This window comes from Zootoca vivipara, chromosome Z2 (genome assembly GCF_965207765.1).
Source record: "Zootoca vivipara chromosome Z2, rZooViv2.hap1.1, whole genome shotgun sequence".
NCBI classification, from domain to species: Eukaryota; Metazoa; Chordata; class Lepidosauria; order Squamata; family Lacertidae; genus Zootoca; species Zootoca vivipara.
Window position 1 is genome coordinate 49,140,283 of NC_142585.1, and position 21,165 is coordinate 49,161,447.

Consider the following 21,165-nt stretch of genomic DNA (forward strand, 5'->3'; position numbering starts at 1 on the left):
TTCTACCCATTTGCCTCCCTCTGCCCAAACATAATGGACAGCCCCTGCAGGATTTCAATGCAAAAGGTGCGTTCAGGCAGATTCCATTTTAGCTTGCTGGATCTATCCACCAAAGGAGGGGAAGTCAGCAGCGGGGCAACTCACCAGGCAACGGGAAACCTGTACTCCCCAAATTCCCTCTGGGACACGCCCCTCCCAAAAAACCTACCGCATGGAATTTCCTGCCACATGAATGTGGCTGTAGTAGCACCTGGCTCCAATGGCTTTGAAAGGGGGATTCTTCCCTGCATTTGTGGGAGAATTCAGTGGTGTTTGTGGGCATAGCTGACACTTTCCCCTCGGAGCAGTTTGTTCGCAACCGGACCTCAATGGTGGTGGGGCGGTTAGGTTAGTGGATGCAACTACTGCGGGGGGGAGGCGGGGGGGGCTCAGTTGAACCATGGTGCTAATCCCTCTATGGTCTGTTCAGTGGGCTTGACAGGGTAACTGCAAGAAAGTATTCCTGCATCCTTTTAGGCAACCCCCTGCCCCCCCCCGCCCACCCCGCTGCAGCCTCTAGATTCCTCAGCAGCTCTGTTAAGGACAAATGGCAAGAGTGCAGCTCCTGGCAGGAGTTCTGCTGCTCTTGGAGCCCATGCAAAGCCGCCAGGAGTATCAGAGGCTTGCCAAAAGGAAGTAAATATAGGACAAGGCACTGCAGCAAGGAGGGTGCAGCTGATGCCCTAGTGCAGAGTCACCCAAATTCATCCCTGGCAGGATCTTTTCCCTATACTATTTTATTTTATTGAGGGGGGGGGAGTCCCCTCTTTGGCCAACAAGGGACTCAAATGCAGCCAGGGTGTAGGAGGATGCTCAGAAAGTAAGTCAGCCATGATCAGGAGAGGGACGTCTCTGGGCCTTCCTGAGGTCCCCGGGGTGCAGGCAATTCTGTATTTCCTGAGCTGTTTGGGGTGGGTTTTCCTTCCCCTTCGTAAGCCTTGATTCTTCCTGCCGACTCTCTCTCCCTCTCCCTCTCCCTCTCCCTCTCCCTCTCCTTCTTCGTCTCCCCCCGCCCGCTATTGCTCTTTCTCCCTCCCTCCTTCCCTCCCAAGGAACACACCACTTTATATGTGTTATTATTATAGCAGCCCTTTGCGTTATGCAACAGTGTGGCTTGCTTGGAGGCTGGTTTTCTCTCCCCCCCCCCCGCTTGCAAGGAGCTCATTCTTCATCCTCCTCTGCCAACCTCGTGTTGCCCCCCACCCTCCCACCCACCCTCCGCACGGCTTCTGAACTTTCGTCCGAGAGAGCTGGCGATTTCGGGAGAGGAGCCGAGAGTTTGAAAGGCTCGCGCACAGGGGGAGAAGGGAGCAGGATGGCTTTTGCTCGAGATGATGGAGAAAGAGCCGCGAGGGTCAGCCGGCGGATTGGGAAGCCGGCCAGGCAGGCAGTGTCACGCCAAGGAAGGCGCCTGCCGGTGTCCCCGTTTGGATGTGGCGCTAGCTCGTCAAGCAGGTGAATTGGCTTGAGCAGCAGCTAGGAGCCCCTCGGGCTTTGCTTTTCCTGCTCCCCCCCCCACTCCAAGTTTTCCTGTTAAGATAACCTTTTCTCTCGCTTCGCTGCATGGAGACACGGCGCTGTGGGAGCTTCTCCCGGAAATAATGGATCCCAATAACCCGTCGGACCAAGAGGACGACTCTCGGGGTAAGGAGCCACCGGAGGGGACTTTATTTTTATTTTTTTTAAAGTAACTTTTCAGGTGCGACTTGTCCTATTCTAGTCCTGGCCTGGGATCAGTTTGTGTATCCGTAAAAGGAATAGGTGGCACCAAAAGTACAAAAAAGGGTATATGAATTTGGGAGGCAGCTGGCTGGATTTGGTGACGGAATGTGCAGGCTTCCGGACTTCACCAGCTTCTTCTTCAGGAAGTGCTGCCCTGGACTCCTTTGGGATAGACATTCAATAAACAGCAAGTGAACAAAAGTTCAGACACACAGAAGCACTTCATTCCCAACTCAAAGTTCTGGGTTGCGCTTGCTTTCCTCTGGTGCTTAAGGTGGTTCTGGCTTTGGTCGGTTTTGTAATTCGGAATGAAGCTGAGTTAGGCAGAGGATGTGGATGTTCTGGGAGCCTTCCTGGGTGGGAGGGATAAAAATATTGAGCTGGTGGCATCATAGAATTGTAGAGTTGGAAAGGGCCATGAGGGTCATCTAATAATAATAATAATAATAATAATAGTAATTTTTATTTATACCCCGCCCTTCCCAGTCAAGACCGGGCTCAGGGCGGCTAACAACAAATAATATCAACACAAATATAAAAGAAACAATTCAGTTAAAACACAGGTTAATACAATGTTAAAATTCAATTTTAAAATTAAAAATCTACGAATAAGATAAAACCATTATAAAATAAAACCTTAGGGGAGGGTAACCGTGGGGTCAGACTGCGTCAGTCCGAAGGCCAAATGGAACAGCTCTGTCTTGCAGGCTCTATGAAAAGATGACAAATCCCGCAGGGCCCTAGTCTCCTGAGACAGAGCGTTCCACCAGGTTGGGGCCAGTACTGAGAAGGCCCTGGTCCTGGTCGAGGCCAGCCTAGCCACCTTGTGACTCGGGATCTCCAATATGTTATTATTTGTGGACCGTAATGTCCTCTGTGGGTCCCCCAACCCCCTGCAGTATAGGAATCTTTGGCCCAATGTGGATTCCGAACCCACAACCCTGAGGTAAGGAGTCCTATGAGCTACTACTAGGAACAAAGTGACTGGTTTCTGCCCAAAGGTGAAAACCTGATCTTGGTTCTCGCACGCTGGAAAACGTTATATCCAGGATGCTGTGTATATAATGATTCTACAAGAGAGCATCATGGGAGAGTTGGGAGCCCTTGAGCACATCCTCCTCCTTTCTCTTAAAAATTAAGTTTCTAGCCCTCATGGCACTAAGGTTGTGCTTGGATATGGGTGGGTGACTGCACCTGAAATGCCTAAAACTGCACTGGGGACCCCTAGGCTTCCTGCTTTCCCCAGGGCTCTCTGGCCCTTGGAATTCTCCCCACACCTGTCTGTGGCCCTCCTTTGCCCCGTCCTCGTGCATTTTTGCCTGGCTGGAATGTGGAATAATACCCCTTGCTTGTCTGGGTGGAGAATAGAGAGAAGGGTGTGCATGTGTGTGTATAAAACAGCCTAAGGTACAAAGGCAAAATTAATGCCTGTTGTTCTGCCAACTTTTGCCTCTGTCCCTGCCCACAAACTGGCATGTGGGCCCAGGAGGGTTCCTCAGAACAGAATGTGGTCCTCAGGTTAAAAAGAATTCCCCATGTATGCTCTTATGCTAGAAAGATAGCTGGATGAGATTCCCAGTTGTGGGGGACAGGATTTAATGTCCCATTACTAGCAAAAGTTGAATAAATTACACAATTGTCTTAATTTGCATAATTTATGCAAGTTGTAGAATTTAGCAATTTTTTTGGCAGAGAACATGGATTGTCTGGAGGCAGAATATTAATATGGTATGGTTGTGTGGTTGTGTGGGGCCCCCCACCATGGAGTAAACACATGATTTCTGTTTAAATTTCTGATGGATTGTCAGAAGTAGGGAGGAGACCAGCAGATTTATACTGTGTTGCAATTGGTAGTTATTTGGTCAGATGTGCATATTTTGTAAGCCATGTAGAGCTTTTATGGGAATCATAACATTTAGAGCTGGAAGGTTCCCAAGGGTCATCTAGTCCAACCCCCTGCAATGTAAGAATCTCAGCTAAAGCATCTATGACAGATGGCCATCCAACCTCTACTTAAAAACCCCCCAAGGAAGGAGAGTCCACCACCTCCTGAGGGAGACCATTCCACAGTTGAACAGCTCTTACTGTCAGAAAGTTCTTCCTGATGTTTAGCTGGAATCTTGAAGCCCTTGGTTCAGGTCCTACCCTCCAGAGGAGGAGAAAACAAGCATGCTCCCTCTTCCATGTGACAGCCCTTGAGATATTTGAAGATGGCTATGATATCTCCTCTCAAGCTCCTCTTTTCCAGGCTAAACCTATCCAGCTCCTTCAACTGTTCCTCATAAGGCTTGGCTTCTAGACCCTTGATAATCTTGGGTGCCCTCCTTTGCACACCTTCCACCTTGTCAACATCCTTCCTAAATTGTGGTGCCCAGAATTAGGCACACTATTCCAGGTGTGGTCTGACCCAAGCAGAATAGAGTAGTACTATTATTTCCCTTGATCTGGACACTAGACTTCTGTTGATGCAGCCTAGAATAGCATTAGCTTTTTTTTTTTTTTGCTGCTGCTGCTGCATCACACTGCTATGTTAAGTTTGTAGTCCACCAAGACCCCTAGATCCTTTTCTCATGTACTGCTAGTAAGCCACGTGTTCCCCATCTTATATTTGTGCAGCTGGTTCTTCCTGCCTAAGTGTAGAACCTTACATTTGTCTCTATTGTAAAACATTTTGTTAGCTTGGACCCAGCTCTCCAATTCCTTCATCCAAGTCATTTATAAAGATGTCAAACAACAATGGGCCCAGGACAGAACCCTGCAGCACCCCACCTGTCACTTTCCCCCCAGGATGACGAGGAACCATTAATGAGTCCTCTTTGGGTTCGGTCGGTCAGTCAACCAGCTACAAATCCACCTAACAGTTACCTCATTCAACCCACATTTTACCAGCTTCCTCACAAGAATATCATGGGAGACTTTGTCAAACGCTTTACTGAAATCAAGACTATGTCAAGAGCGTTCCTCTGATCCACCAAGTGGCAATCATAAAGAAAAGTCTTCCTTATTGCCCTTTCCATGGATTGGTTGGAATGGCTGGGGAAATGCTGGGAGCTGCCCGATACCACATCTGATTCTTTGCCCAACTCTCCTAGCTCCAGGACCTGAGAGATCTTCCCCATCACTTGATCAAAACTAACAAAACAAATTTCAACAGGGACAAATGTAAGCTTAGGTACCCTACTGGCTATGAAAAAAGGCAATTTGAACAAAACTCCTAGTGCCTGTTACTGAATGCTTCGCTAAATAATGACGTTAAACACTTAGGTAGGAATAGCTGAATGCACAAATACAGGATGGGGGGGGGGCACCTTGCTTGACAGCAGTACTTGTGGAAAGGATCTAGGGGGATTAGTAAATCACAGGCTTAGCATGAGTCTACAGTGTGATGCAGCAGCAAAAGAAGCTAATGTAGTTCTAGGCTGCATCAACTGAAGTCTACTGTCCTAATCAAGGGAAATAATAGTATCACTCTCTTCAGGGCCGTCTTAAGCAGTGCGGAGATTGCTCCGGCACCCCTGCCCTGCCCCGTTTCTTGCCGCGGCTGGTGGGCGGGCGAAGCCCCGCGCCACCCAGCCTTCCCCTAGAGCCAGCCCTGACTCTCTTCTGCCTATACCGGGAATACTATGTCCACTTCTGGACATCACAGTTTAAGGATATTGATAAGCTGGACCATGTGCAGAGTAGTGAGAGGTCAGGATGACCAAGGGTCTGGAAACCAAGCCCTATGAAGAACAGTTGATGGGTATGTTTAGCCTGGAGAGAGAAGACTGGGGAGGGGATAGCATAATTGTCTTCAAATGCCTGAGAGTCTGCCACATGGAAGACTGAGCAAACTTGCTTTCTGATGTTCCAGAGGACCCAAACCAATGGATTCAAATGACAAGAAAGGTGATTCTAACTAAGCATTAGGAAGAACTTGGATGGGCATCTGCCAGGAATTCTTTAGCTGTAATTCCTCCATAGCAGTGGGTTGGACTAGATGACCCTTAGGGGAACCTTCCAAGTTTACAATATGATTCTGTAATATGGACTGCCAGAACAATGTTCCCCAGCTGCTGGTAGCCACCCCTGCTTTGCACTCCCCAGGGCGCTGCAGAATACGGTATCAGGTTTGGCTATTGCAGGAGAAACCGACTTTGCACTCCAAATGTGTGCACTCATTGCTCCCCTCCCATCCCTCACATATAATGTCAATCATGGCACACTTATATAATTGCCAACTATATATAGAATGAGTATTTTCAAGATTATTGTTGCTCGCCTGGCTTCAGAGAAATTTCTGTAAGAAAAGGTTCAGCTATGGAACATTTGCAAAGAAGGAAGAAGAGCCTTGGAAGATGATTCTAGGGCAAGCTTTAGAAGGAATCTCTCTGACATCCCAACATGCTCTGAGATGGGGTTCTGGAAGAGATAAATCATAGAATCCTGCAATGCAGGAATCACAACTAAAGAATCCCCGACAAATGGCCACCCAACAGATAGTAGTCCGTTCTACTGTTGAACAGCTCTTAATTTCAGAAAGTTCCTCCTAATGTTTAGTCAGAATCTCCTTTCTTGGAGATCTAGCAGTAAGGTAAAGGGTAAAGGGACCCCTGACTGTTAGGTTAAGTCGCGGACGACTCTGGGGTTGTGGCGCTCATCTCCCTTATTGGCCGAGGGAGCCGGCATACAGCTTCCGGGTCGTGTGGCCAGCATAACTAAGCTGCTTCTGGCAAACCAGAGCAGTGCATGGAAATGCCGTTTCCCTTCCCGATGGAGCGGTACCTATTTATCTACTTGCACTTTGATGTGCTTTCCAACTGCTAGGTTGGCAGGAACAGGGACCGAACAACAGGAGCTCACCCCTTTGCGGGGATTCGAACTGCCGACCTTCTGATCGGCAAGCCCTAGGCTCTGTGGTTTAACCCACAGCGCCACCCGCATCCCTTGATCTAGCAGTAGTGCTTCCGAATTCCAATTTCTGGAGACCACAGTATGGAAGAGTGCTCACATTCTGCATGAGGGTTTCCCATAAGCATCTGGTTTACCACTGTGAGAGCTTCCTGTTCTCACAGTAGCCAGCCAGGTGTCTATGGGGAATCAACAACCAGGACCCAAGCAAAAGAACACTCTCTGCACCTGTGGTTTCAAGAGACTGGTATTCAAAAGTGTCACTGACTCTGATGGGGAGGCAGAGCAGAGGCATCATGACTGGTGGCCATGGATAGCCCTCTCCTCCTCCACGAATTTGTGTAATCCTCTTTTAAAGCCATCCAAGTTGGGATCTGAGTGCAACAGCAGTCTACCCTCCTGCCATTTCCAGAAACTGTCATTCAGACACATTGCTTCCTTTGACCATGGAGGCAGAACATAGCCAACAGAAGCTTCCATTGCTGCTGAACTCAACATGATGCTTCAGTCTTGGAAGGTATTCTGATTAAACAAAGATTCTAGAGGAAAAGAATACATGGTATGGAAAGGGCAAAACCATCCCATCTCTAGGCATCAGTCAAGGAGCTTGTATGGCCCACCCTGCTGCGGCTGGGTGGCACCCAGATGTTTTGGACTACAGCTCCCACCACCACAAACCATTGGTCAGGCTGGCTGGGGGTGATGTGGTCCAAGACACCTGGACAGCACTGATTTGGGGGAAGGGTAGCATCCCTGTATTTCAACTGGAGAACACAATGGCGAATGATAAATCCATTTTGGCCTTTTGGATTTTGAATAGTTGTGTCCGAAACGGGTGACTCCTGCAGATCAGGAATGCAGGCCTGTCTAATAGGAAAACTTTATTCAGAGAAGCTTTTAAACGTGCAGGTTCGGTGCCAACACTACCTGGCACTGAATCTGCAGGTTTAAAAGCATCTCTGAACAATGTCCCTCACTTTGGTGTGACTTAGCATGTGGTAAAGGGAGCTGAACTTTCAGGGATGTGATGAAGCCGGGGAAGGCATCAAAAGAGCCAAAACACTCCAGGGTTTGAGTACCAGGAGCACTACTATGGAAGAATTTATACTCTTTCCACCACCACCACCACGCCACACAAAAAAGCTTAAGAGACTTTGGAAGCATTGGAAAAGGTTCGTGATTTGTAAACTACCTCCTTACATGTCCAGTAGTAATTAGCAAAGAAACAGAAATTAGAAAATCTTTAGGTTTCTTTTAAGGCCATTGATCGAGGTGCCTGTGCTGCCACAGAATTCACAGAATGTCTACAAACAATCTGAGGGGGTAGGACCTGTTGTGGAATGTTGGTACTCAGTGGAAGCCACCCTGAAGGAAGGGCAGCTTCGCCCAGAGGAAAAGTCTTACATGGGGACGGGGTTGGGGTTGGGGGGCTTCAGATGGGGAAGCAGCACTGGGGGAGGGGAGGGGAGGGGGGGAGGAGCCAGCTACTTTGCCCACAACCTTTTCTTCTTTCAAGCTATGAAAAGGAAAGCTGAAGAGCTGCATGAAAGTATGAAATGTCATCGAGATTCAGCCAAATTTGCAGAATCATAGAGTTGGAAGGGACCCAAAGGGCAATCTGGTCTGTTGCCCTGCAATACTGGCATCACAGCGTAGGTTCACAGAACTGTAGAGTTGGGATGGCCCCAATGGGCTTGTGCTGGTGGTAGGGACAAATATGAAATGAACTGTATGCGATGAGGGCTGGTTTCCAAATGTGAGCTTTCTTATCCCATTCTGCTCTCCAAGATGAGACAAGGCAGCAAGTCTGGAAAGATCAAGAGACCAGAAGGATGGACGCTAAGGCTCCACGACTTTTGTTTATGGATAAGGCCAGAAGTTGTTGTTGTTTCTTATTAAGAGGGTTAAGTGCTGTGGGTGGGGTAGAGAGAGAGAGCAACAGCTATTGCAGGCAGAGAGAATCTTGACCATTGGCACTGGACTGGTGGTCGGTTATTATTAAGGATGGGGCTTGGATACATGAGAAGAGCGGACTTTTCCTTCAGTGCTATGCTTGGCACCGCTCAGATGCCATATGCCTGATGTGCACACATGTATCAGAGGTCCTATGACTCAGAGATCCTAGGCGGGTGAGGGTGCTTGGAATTTCACTGCCTTGTCTGGGCCATGAAGAACGCACAAAGTGAACTTACTCTGCACCGCATGAAGGTTCCTTTGGGGTTGGCTGAAATCTCCTGTGCAGACACTGCTTTATGCTGTCATTTTAATTTTATTATATTTATATATTACCTTTTTCTTTCAAGGAGTTCAAGGAGAAAAGGCTAAGAAGTAAACTTTACACTAGTCCAGAGCAGAGTCCCTAAGGTGATTGGATGGCGCCTTGTATGCCTCCTTCCAGTGGCGTCGTAGCAGGGGTGGTGGTGCGCCCTGGGTGCTATGTCTGCGGGGGTGACAAGAAGTCACCCTGCGGGGGGGGGGGCTCATGGCGGCGTGAGCAGCCACCGCGCCACCACCGCTGCATGTGGAGGATCCTCGGTTCGCGGCTGCAGCCGCGAGCAGAGGATCCCGGCGCCAGCAGCAAACCGCTATGTACAGCACATGTGCGGCGTTGCACGCATGCGCTGTACATAGCAACACCGCACATGTGCTGTACTTAGTGGTTTGCCAGTGGTGCCGCTCGAGCACTGTACGGACTGTTCCGGGATGCCTCCATCACTGCTACAGCCTGGAGCGCTGGAGCAGCACTGCCAGAAAACCGCTATACAGCGCATGTGTGGTGTTGCATGCGCGGCCACACATGTGGCCTACGTAGCGACGCCCAGCCCGGGTGTCACAATGCCTTCCTTCGCCCCTGCCTCCTTCCAACATGTCCCGCATCTCCTGCAGGCAAGCAGGTGCCAAACATATTGCTCTGCTTTCCTTTGGACCATATCAGTGAGGCAGAGAGGGGGGTCTTATTGTTTGGGCAGCCCAAGATCTCCAGACACACAGCCCAGACTTGCACCCCTGGGAGGTCACTTGGGTGCTGCTAACACAGCACTTCATCCTGAGACACACACTCCATTGTCTATTAAGACAGATGGATGCCAACAAGGTGGTCATTTATACCTGCTGTGCCCCCTTGCTGTCCCCTTGCCTCTTACTGCCTCGCTAGGAAGAGCCAAGCCAGGACATTCTGCTTGGGGCAAAACATGCCGTCTCCCCCAGCAGATCCAGGCCTGCGCCACCACATCTCCATTGCCGTGCACTGCCTCTGACAGAGGAGGTGGATCATAGCCATCCTGGCTAGTAGCCATTGATCGCCGTTTCCTCTGTGAATTGGTCTAATTCTCTTTTAAAGCAATCCAGGTTCGTGGCTAGCCTCTCTTTGCACAAAGGTAAGCCAGTGTACAGTATTTTGCTCCCTCCCGCTTTCTCTTTGTGGCATGTGGCCCCTGGAAAGTGTCCAGGAGGCTGAAAAAAGGTATCTTCTTCCTCATTCTTTCATCTTTCTTGGTTGTTCAGTGGCAGCAGCCAAGTGTTAGCTATGAATGAAAACAGCTTCAGGCAGCAACAGTTGTGTGAAAAGTAATTTTCTGCTGTAAATGGAGGTTGCTAAGTGTCCACATACAGTGCATTTCCTCAAAAACAACAACAAAAGCTGTTGCTTTTTTTTTTTTACTGAAGGCACTTTGTGTTTTCTTTTTATCATCATCATCATCATCATCATTATTATTAAATACTGGCCGTGTGGGGAGCGAGTGTGGGCAAGAAGCTTTCGTGGTGCAGGATGCAAATTTCATGCCTCCCGTCCTGTGACTCTTTCTAAGGGCCTGGCTTTCAACCTGCTCTGCTTTCTCCCACACCCCTGGGGCAATGGCAAAGGGAGCCACTTTGGAAAATGGGTGGTTGCAGTGGGAAGCAGAACTGCCTGGAGTGGGTGCAGGTCTGGAGGCACCTGTGGTTTTGGATTAGGGTTTCAGAGGGACAAAGAGGTCAAGAGTGGGGTAGGGAGAAGGATGAACCCCCCTTTTAATAAAAAGGAAAACTAGGGCCCTGCATCACCTTAACCATGTTTACTTGGGCTGATTTGCCTGATTGGCCACTGTCCCAGCTCCCTCTGGATAAGGAACTGGAATCAAATTATGCTTTCTGCCAAAAAAAGGTAAATGGTAAAGGGACCCCTGACCGTTAGGTCCAGTCATGGACGACCGGGGTTGTGGCGCTCATCTCGCGTTATTGGCCGAGGGAGCCGGCATACAGCTTCCAGGTCATGTGGCCAGCATGACAGAGCCGCTTCTGGTGAACCAGAGCAGCGTACAGAAATGCTGTTTACCTTCCCGACAGAGCGGTTCCTATTTATCTACTTGCACCTGCACATGCTTTTGAACTGCTAGGTTGGCAGGAGCTGGGACCGAGCAACGGGAGCTCACCCCGTCACGGGGATTCGAACTGCCGACCTTCCAATCAGCAACCTCCACGAGCAATTCTGTGTTCTGGAGAGGATTTGGGGTTAAGGCACATGACCCCCTATGGGAATGCACTTCTATATGAGGGTTTGTATCTGATATACCCGGGGAACTAATCAGCATTACATGTGCTAATACCAAATTTACCCCAGAATTATTTTTCTGTCTGTGTTTACGGAACATAATATTTTGCATTTGCTATCATTGACTAGACGTGCCATCGCTTGACATAGGGAAGATTTGAATAACATAAACTTACCATCCTGGTATGGAATGATTTGGACTTTAGCAGCAGCAGAGAAAGTGACACAGAAAATCTGGGTTATGCAAGGAAAAGGAAAACCACAGTCATTTTTATGGCACCTGGCAGAACTTTATCACATGCACATCCAGCAAATTTGCTGAGGTTGCTGAATTGCAACTTATTACCAAACTTAAAACCATGGAGAGACCTGGTCTGAATAGAGACATTGGATTATTATCTCATTATACATGATAAAGTTATTTTTAGCCATCTCACCCCTTGCTTTTTCCTGTAAGACCAATTGCAGTCGTTAACAGTCATCAACAGGTTTACCACACCTATCAGTCAATCACCCATTCCCACCACCCTTCTGAGTAATATCCCTCCCCACCCTCTCACTATATACTGTATAAGGGTCTGGTGACTTCTGTTTCAGTGTATCTGAAGAAGTGTGCATGCACACGAAAGCTCATACCAATGACAAACTTAGTTGGTCTCTAAGGTGCTACTGGAAGGATTTTTTTTATTTTGTGGTACTGTTTATTATTTGAGGAGGTAACGGTGTTCCTTGTATTTTGCAGTGGTCCTGTTTCTGCACACACCCACACACCCAGTTTTCTAGGTTGTATATTGTATTTTCCCCACCCTTTCAGGCTCCCATTATAAAGAATGCAGTGGGCTTGACTTTAGTGCCACAAGTGGGATGTTTCTTATGCGCCTGTCACCGTAAGGCCCCTGGGCAGGCTGTAGCAATGCTATAAAGTTCCCTTATTAATATTAGTTAAAACAATTGTCAGATTACGGGGATAAAAAAAGATGATTTTGCAAAATCCATCTTGTCTTGCTTTTGACCTCTTACAAACCTCAACTCGCTAACTTTAGTGGGGCTTCCTAACAGCATGACCCACTGTAAGCCCCACTATGTTCCCCTGTGTGAGGACTGCACAGCTGTGGCTCTGCTTCCTTCCAGTATGAAGATGCTTCCAGTATGAAGATGTTGATCATTATTAATTAGTTAGCCATGTTGGCGTCCATCTGTTTGCTTTCCATTTAGGTTTTTCATCTCTAGCTCCCATCTGAAAGGGGGGGGGCAGGAAATAAAATAAGATAGCATGTTGATGTGTAAGTTGGCATTAAATATTTAAGGTCCTCCCTTGATACTCAGTGCAGTTGCAGAAGAAGCTCTGCTTGTTATGCCAAGAGGAGAACTTATTTAAGACTGCAAAGCTCCAGTTTCTGTGATGTTTACAGCCCAGCCCAAGTTTGTGGGCTGCAGAAGTATATTAAGAAGGATCTAACAGACATCTGTGGGACTGGAATTCACAAAAGGGCTGTCGCTCAGGGGTAGTGTACCTGCTTTGTAGGCAGAAGGCTCCTAGTTCAGTCCAGAGTGGCATCTGAAACCTTGGACAGCCACCGCCAGTGAGTGTAGACAATACAGTGGTACCTCGGGTTAAGAACTAATTCGTTCCGGAGGTCCGTTCTTAACCTGAAACTGTTCTTAACCTGAGGTACCACTTTAGCTAAAGGGGCCTCCCGCTGCCGCCGTTCCGCCATCACACAATTTCTGTCCTCATCCTGAAGCAAAGTTCTTAACCTGAGGTACTATTTCTGGGTTAGCGGAGTCTGTAACCTGAAGCGTCTGTAACCTGAGGTACCACTGTATTGAACTAGATGGAGTCAGTATATGGCAGCTTCCTGTGTTCCCATCTCACTATCTTCCTAAATCTTAAAATGTATTATTACCAAAGGGTAAGATCGCCACCTGCAATGAATATGTATAAGACAGATTACTGAGTTATTGTTAGCTGTGGAAGCACCGTGAAGCACGCAGGAGTCAAGCTTTGTTCCATGATGTCTTCCAGCTATTCCACCTGCAGTCTTGCATAATCACCAGGGGTGTCAGCTCATGGGGCAAAGCTGCTTTTGGCCCCCTCCAATATCCTTTAGGAGGGGGTCGCCCCCCAAATGTTGAGAGGGCAGAGGAGGCCAAGCGTATAGCCAAGTGCAGAGCCAAGCATGGCATAACTTCAGTGGTCGGCTCTTCCTCCTCCTGCCATGGAAGGAGGCCAAGTGTGAGAGAGGAGGAGCGGCTGCACATTGAGGCCACGCCACACTCATCCTTCTCCCAATGATGTGACATTGTGTTTCGGTAGTGGCACCCGCCCTGTGGAACGCCCTCCCATCGGAGGTCAAAGAGATAAACAACTACCTGACATTTAGAAAACACCTAAAGGCAGCCCTGTTTAGGGAAGTTTTTAATCTGTGATATTTTAATGTATTTTGCTATTTGTTGGAAGCTGCCCAGAGTGGTGGGGGAAACCCACCCAGATAGGTGGGGTATAAATAATAATAATAATAATAATAATAATAATAATAATAATAATAATGTCACAAACAGGCACTGCGCATGACGCACAGTCACACACACCCCTCAATCTTTGGTGCAAGTTGGCCCTCTGACCATCATAAAGCAGTCTTCTTACACTACCAAAATACACAGGAGGGAATTCACATACAGGTGAGAAGCCAGTGAGAAGAGTCAACCGTACCTGTTTATACTAACTGGCTATAGACCATATAGCCAACTTCCCATCCCTCGTGATGCTGACTTGTACCTCATGGCTTGGCATTTCCACTTAACACAGAGTATTAACTTATTGATACCCAGAACACAGCAACGCAGGTGAGGTCCAGGTTTTGGTGCCCACACTCCAGGCAAGACACACTTTCCTTAGTCCAGCCTTTGCCAGCCTGGTGTTTCAGTTGTTTTACACAGTGCTTTTTTTCTTAACATTTCTTGAAAAAAAATGTTAGGGGTACCCTCATTTTGACTCAAGAAAATCACCATTTTATAGTTCAAATTGGGAAAAATAAATACAGTAAATGGACAAAAGTACAAAGAACATGCATTACCTCATATTACACGGCTGACAGCTGACATTAACTCTGTTTTCATTTCTTAGTACGGAAAGTATTGATCGGATATGTAGAGATTCCTATTCTGATTAGTTCAGGACTGTTCTAGAATGTTTCTTTCTTTGTGAAAGAAGCAAGCAGAGGGATGTGATATTTTGTTTTGTTTTGTTATTTCTCTGGGAAGCTGTGTACAGCTGGTTAATACCAGTTCTGTTACCTTTCTGACAAGGTAATACTGACTATAATAGTCAGGCCAGGAGGAGCCTGGGTCTTGCTCACTCACTCACTTTCTCTATTTCTTTGTTCTAATGTTCTGTTTCTGTATGCTTAGTGTTAAGGTTTAGTCTTTTAAGTGTAAGTTTTATTTTAAGTGCTGCAACTGGATTTCTTATGGACGGTGCCAATCCTGAATGTACTGGATTTGTGACCATTATGCTCATTTGCCTTCAGTAGCAATAAAACTCTTCTGGGTGAAGTACAATTGCGTCTGGTCAATTTTTTGGGAACTCTGCTGTACGTGTTTAAGTTTTTTTCTGCTTCCCACCGGCGGCAGGAGGCCTCATTAGGGAAAGCGCGCCTTGGTTTAAGAACGGATTCGGTTTAAGAATGGACTTCAGGAATGGATTAAGTTTGTAAACCAAGGTGCCACTGTATTTAGAGATCGTCAAGCAAACACCATTACTGAGATGATGGCTCACATTGCTTCCAAAACAGCCTGCGCTTTTCTTCTTGGGAGGGAGGGGAGGGAGGCAGAAGTTGATGAAGGCATTGGCTCCTCCAATCTCTCATAAACTGTTTGGGGTTTTGGAGCAAAATGTTCTCGCACCAAATAAATACAGGATTTTCCACTTAACTTTAATGTTTAATTCATCTTTTAAAAGAAAAAAAATGGGGAGAGAGGAGAGGGAGAGAAGTAAAGGCTTTGATTGAAATTTAAGCTGCCTCCGGATTTTCCCACAAGGGAATCACTCAGAAACTTTGGTTCTTTGAGCTGCAATTTGCTAGTGATGCATTACAGCCAACCATGCAATAATGAAATAGTTTGTAGCTGTCCAGGGCTGACCTCAACTGGGTCACACTGCTGCGGACATTTCTGTGTTCCAGGTTCCAGTTGGCTGGACAATCATCCTCTCTCACCAAGGACATGGGAATGGAAAAAACTTTCCTACATGCTCACAAAACTTCAACAAGAAGGCACATTCCATGCTAGGGACAATTAGGTAAATAATTGAAAATAAATCTGCCTATAATCTAATGCTCTTATACAAATCTTCGCTGTGACCTCATTTGGAAAACTGTTCTATTCACCTCACCTCAGAAATGATATTGTGGAGTTGGAAAAGTAGGTGGAATGATTGATTGCTAAATCTGAAATGTTCTCAAACTGTTTGTTGAATATATATATTTTTAAAAAATTAAATATATAAAGGGTAAAGGTTCAGAAAAGGGCAACCAAAATGGTTAAGGAAATGCAGCCTTGGGAACTTTTTAGGTTAGAGATAAGGCATATAAGTGGTGACATGGTAGATGTTCAACCATGACATGGAGAAAGTGGACAAAGAAATGTTTTCCCCCTCTCTCATAATGCTAGTAACCCATCAAAATCCAATAAAGTATTTCTTCCCACCGCACATAGTTCAACTACAAAACACCTTCCCACAGGAGACAGGGCTGGCCATTGACTTGGATGACTTTAAAAGAGGACTGGTCAAATTCATGGAGGAGAGAGTCACCAATGGCTCCTAGCCACAATGGCTCTGCTCTGGAGGCAGGAATGTTTCTGAATACCAATTGCTGGAACTCTACAGGAGGGGAGAGGGCTCTTGTCCCACAGGCATCTTCCTGGTCACTGTGAGAACAGGATGCTGGACTGGATTGACCATTGGCCTGATCTAGCAGGCTCCACTTAGAGTCTGATGTTTTTATGTAAAACTACTAATTCTGGGGTGTTTCCACACTTGATAACTGCACACTGTCCTGCTGCATGGAAATGTTTACTACCATGAACATGTGATGTCCCAACCGCGCGCGCGTGTGTGTAGTCGTCGTCGTAGTCCCAGGGATCCAGGCAGACCGGGAGGCAAGGCAAGGCAAGACATTCTTAGCACCTTGGAGAGAGACTTAAGTGCAGCTTTCAGGACCATGGCTGGCAACACCCACAGCTGAGACAGACATACAAGTTGCCTTAGCAGTGTGCCTAGGAATGGAGCCGTGATCTTCTGATCTCTCTGACTAAAAGGCCTTCAAATACTTGGAAAGCAGCTCTGTGTGGCCAAAAGACTAACATTAAAGGGTAAATAAACTTTCTACTATCTCCTTACAAGACTAATTAAGATAAGTCTACCAACATGCGAGCTGCTGAAAGAAAAAAGTGGCAGAAACTAATGCTGAAAAAAGCATGGCTGATGCAAGGAAAGCTGACTCAGAGGCTATGGAGCATACCTGCGGGCTGGATCAGGCCCAATTGCCCTCTGGATCTGGCTTGTGGACAGTCCTGGAATCACCACTTTTTTGCAATTTCTTTCCAGGCACCATTTCCCCCTCCCTCCCTCTCACACACCATGGCAGCACCTCCTCCCTCCCTCTCTCTTCCTGGCTTCTCCCCACCCTGCAGAGGAAGGGAGATGGGCTTTGATTGGTGCCAGTCAATGCGAAGCCTTGCCGCCCGTGTGCTGAGGTGCAGCCCAAACTCGCCACCCGCCCGCCAGCCTCTCCGTCCATGGCTGCACTGTTGGCATCATGACAAGCTTCGGTTGGAGCTTGGTGTGCCTGCTGGCCCTGTGCCTGGTGCCTGGGAAACCTGGCCCAGAAAGGAGAGGCGTCGGCTCCCAACCTCAGGCAGAATGGCGGAGGAGGAAGGAAAACAGGGGGAAGGGAGGAGCTGGGGGGGGGAGGGAGGGAGGGAGAAGCCCCCCTCCACCGTGCGCATGCAGTCCAGCCCACCACAAGGTCTGAGGGGTGGTGAACTGGACCCCTCCTAAAAAGTTTGCTGACCCCTGCTATTGAGCATAAAGAGGCAGACCCAAATACTTTACAGCTATTTTACAAAATATCCTACCCTGGTTTCAAACTCTAAACCATATGCAAGAGCAGCTGAAAACTCTAAGAAAAGTCTTTAATGAGTTCCAGGTGCAATTGGCAAACTGTGAAGGCAGATTGGATTCATTTGAGACATTTTCACAGACCTCTCACAGCACTATTAATCGTTGCCTTAACGATTTTATGAATTTTATACATATTCCATTTTAAGAGACAAATGCAGATTACCTCCAAATGCTCAATGGCAATATCTCCAGATAAAACATTTGCTAACCACCATCTATGAACCAGCAGCTTTTACAGCCTCAGAGACCCCAGAGATATTGAAGCAGTTGATTAATTCTAATGCAACAAAAAAACTGGCCATCAACATATATAAATCTTTGTTATTAGCAAACCAATTTGATATACAGGTACTGAGGGAGGGTTGGAATAAAGAATTAGAGATCTCAATTTCAATCACACTGTGGGAAACTGTTTTAACTGCTATGACAAGGGTGTCTCTGGACCTTAAATTGAGGCTCATACAACAAAAAATAATATTTTGAATATACTGGGCTCCATTATGTTAATTTTAAAAAGGGCTATCTAAGGTATCTAACTGTTGGAGATGCAATAGGGATGATGCTTCTCTAAAACATATTTTTTTTCATTGCCCTATCTTGAAAGATTTTTGGTAGAACGGTACGGAACAACCTTACATTTATAGAGCAAAATATCCTCTTGAATTATGTATCCAGCACATGGAACCTTACAATAGGACAGTATGAGTGGACTGATACTGATGAACTGGAAAAATAAAAATGTGGCTCCATTCTACGATTGGATTGAAGTCATACAAACTTGCAACATATGAACAACTTGCATATAAACGCAGACTTGCCATGGACAAGTTCAGTGAAATTTGGAATCCATTCTTACAAATACTGTACAGTGGTACTTGGGTTTCCGAACAGCTTTGTTGTCGAATAAATAGGCTCCTGAACGCCGCAAACCCAGAAGTAAGTGTTCCGGTTTGCAAACATTTTTCAGAAGCCAAATGTCCGATGCGGCTTCTGCTTGAGTGCAGGCAGCTTCTGCAGCCAATCGGAAGCTGCATCTTGGTTTTTGAACCATTTCTGGAGTTGAATGGACTCCCGGAACAGATTAAATTCGAGAACCAAGGTACCACTGTAATAGGTTAAGATCTTGTGAAGCCCAATATACAGTTTTGAGGTTTCCCCCCTCCCCGCTTTATTTTAGTGATCACTAAAAGTCAGCAAGGGTTTCTGAAAAATAAGTCATGTCAGACTAATCTGATCTCATTTTTTTTGACAGAATTACAAGCCTGGTAGATGAAGGGAATGCTGTGGATGTAGCCTATCTTGATTTCAGCAAGGACTTTGACAAGGTGCCCCATGATATTCTTGTAAAGAAGCTGGTCAAATGTGGGCTAGACAATGCTAACATTCAGTGGATTTGTAACTGGCTGACTGACCGAACCCAAAGGGTGCTCATCAATGGCTCCTCCTCATCCTGGAGAGTAGTGACTAGTGGGAAGAGCCACAGGGTTCTGTCTTGGGCCCAGTCTTGTTCAACATCTTTATCAATGGTTTGGATGATAGGCTTGAGGGCATCCTAAGCAAGTTTGCAGATGAAACCAAATTGGGAGGGGTGGCTAATACCCCAGAGGACAGGATCACACTTCAAAATGACCTTAACAGATTAGACAACTGGGCCAAAGCAAACAAGATGAATTATAACAGGGATAAATGTAAAGTACTACACTTGGGCAAAAAAAATGAAAGGCACAAATACAGGATGGGTGACACCTGGCTTGGGAGCAGTACATGTGAAAAGGATCTGGGAGTCTTGGTAGACCACAAACTTGACATGAGTCAACAATGTGATGCAGCAGCTAAGAAAGCCAATGCAATTCTGGGCTGCATCAATAGGAGTATAGCATCTAGATCAGTGATGGCGAACCTATGACACGCGTGTCAGACGTGACACGCAGAGCCCTTACTGCTGGCACACACCCCAGCTTGTCTCCGCTGTTAAAACCAGGACCCTTTTTTGTTGTTGTTGTTGCTGGTAGCCAGAGATTGGTTTTTTAACCTTTTCTGTGCTGGTTTTTCTGGCGCTTTGGCAGACTATGTCGGTGCTGCGTGTTAGTTCCAGCAAAGGTACTATTCATCATTTATTTCTGTTCTCTTTCCCCCCCAAAAAGCACAGCAGCTTTGGGGCATCCCCCCAAAAGCAAAGCAACTTATACACCCCCCCAAAAAATCCAAAACTTTGGTCAGCAGCTCCCCCCAAAAAGCTCAACAACTTTGGGTACTTTGTGATAAATAAGGGGTTTGGGGTTTGTTTTGGTTAAATAATTAGTTTTTTTGTTTATTAAATACAGTTATGTATTACAATTATACATTTTTGTTATTTAAACTATAAATATTGCGAAATTATGGGGTTTTTTCCTCGAAGTGACACACCACCCGAGTTATGCTCCGTTTTTTGGCAAATTTTGACACACCAAGCTCTAAAGGTGTGATAATCATGATTACCTTCTACATGAGCTCCCGTTGCTCAGTCCCAGCTCCTGCCCACCTAACAATTCGAAAGCACATCAAAGTGCAAGTAGATAAATAGGGACCGCTCCGGCGTGAAGGTAAACAGCGTTTCCGTGCGCTGTTCTGGCTCGCCAGAAGCAGCTTTGTCATGCTGGCCACATGACCCGGAAGCTGTCTGCGGACAAATGCCAGCTCCCTCGGCCTATAGAGCGAGATGAGCGCCGCAACCCCAGAGTCGGACACAACTGAACCTGATGGTCAGGGGCCCCTTTACCTTTATGTTTAGTGCACATATAATTATGTTCTTTTTAAACTTTCAATAGATTATATATATATATATGCCACAGTAGTGTCCTAGAACAATATAGCTCTTTCTAGAATTCATATAAAGGTAAAGGCCGTTTACGGATTAGACCACAGTGCCACCCGCGTCCCACGGTATTCATATAGCATTCATCAACAAGAGACCTCACTCCTAGAATGCTGCTACTGACCAGTTAAAGGTCATGGCTTTCCTCTGCAGCTGTTGGCTTCTTCTAGGCTTAGGCATTTCAAGCCATGGAGACATCACCTCAGGGCTTTCCCAATTCCTTGAGGAGTAGACGTGTCATTGGTCCCATTGAGATATCTTAGGAGCTGGTCAGATCAGGATGAGGGGTGGGAAGGAGCTTGAGGAGTCAGAGGCTAACAATCCCTGTTTGCATCCAGGCCCCATGAGACTTCAGAGTGATCTGGGGAGGATGCAGTGGGTAAAGAGTCCAGGAGGAGATCCCATGGGCTGTCACTCAGTCAATTCATGCCAGTCCAGCTCTTGGCCCCAGCACTGCCTACTGCATCACCAGAGCCTCTCCTCCCTCCAGTTCCTGCCAATAAGCCTCCACCATCAGATGCCTGGTCTGGTCCAAAGCCAGCACCTCATCTCCTGCCACCTAGGACATAGAAACACCAGCACAGGTGTGAAGAGATGGCTTGGACCCAGCCCACTAGAAGGAATTCTCAGGCCTAGGCTATCTTCTTCCAAATGAACCTGTCCAGGCTATGAGAGATTCTCTCAGTCCCACCACCATCACGGGCACACTTGGTGTGTGTGTGTGTGTGTGTGTGTGTGTGTGTGTGTGTGTGTGTGAGAGAGAGAGAGAGAGAGAGAGAGAGAGAGAGAGAGAGAGAAAGGGCCTTCTCAGTGGTTGCTCTCAGGCTTTGGAACTCTCTCCCTGGAGAGGCAAAAATGGCTCTCTATTTGTTGTCCTTCTGCAGCAGGTGAAGACCTTGTTCCAAGATGCTTTTGAGAACTGGCTGGGTTTGGGGTGGGTGGGTG

The 21,165-nt window shown here is 46.9% G+C and overlaps 1 protein-coding gene and 1 long non-coding RNA gene across 2 annotated transcripts in view; one reads left to right on the top strand and one right to left on the bottom strand.

Moving 5' to 3' along the window:
- Positions 1-1,660: 1,660 nt before the first annotated feature.
- DAB2IP (DAB2 interacting protein) overlaps positions 1,661-21,165 on the top strand; it is a 295,193-nt gene continuing 275,688 nt past the window's right edge. The window contains exon 1 of the mRNA XM_088665364.1: positions 1,661-1,683. The gene's annotated coding sequence lies outside the window, so the exon portion shown is untranslated. The remainder of the gene's footprint in view (positions 1,684-21,165) is intronic.
- Positions 1,685-14,819, bottom strand: LOC148686673 (uncharacterized). Its single transcript, XR_015948775.1, has 3 exons — positions 14,260-14,819; positions 11,359-11,416; positions 1,685-2,114 (listed from the first exon to the last, which is right to left on the bottom strand). It is a non-coding gene; the product is annotated as an uncharacterized LOC148686673 (long non-coding RNA).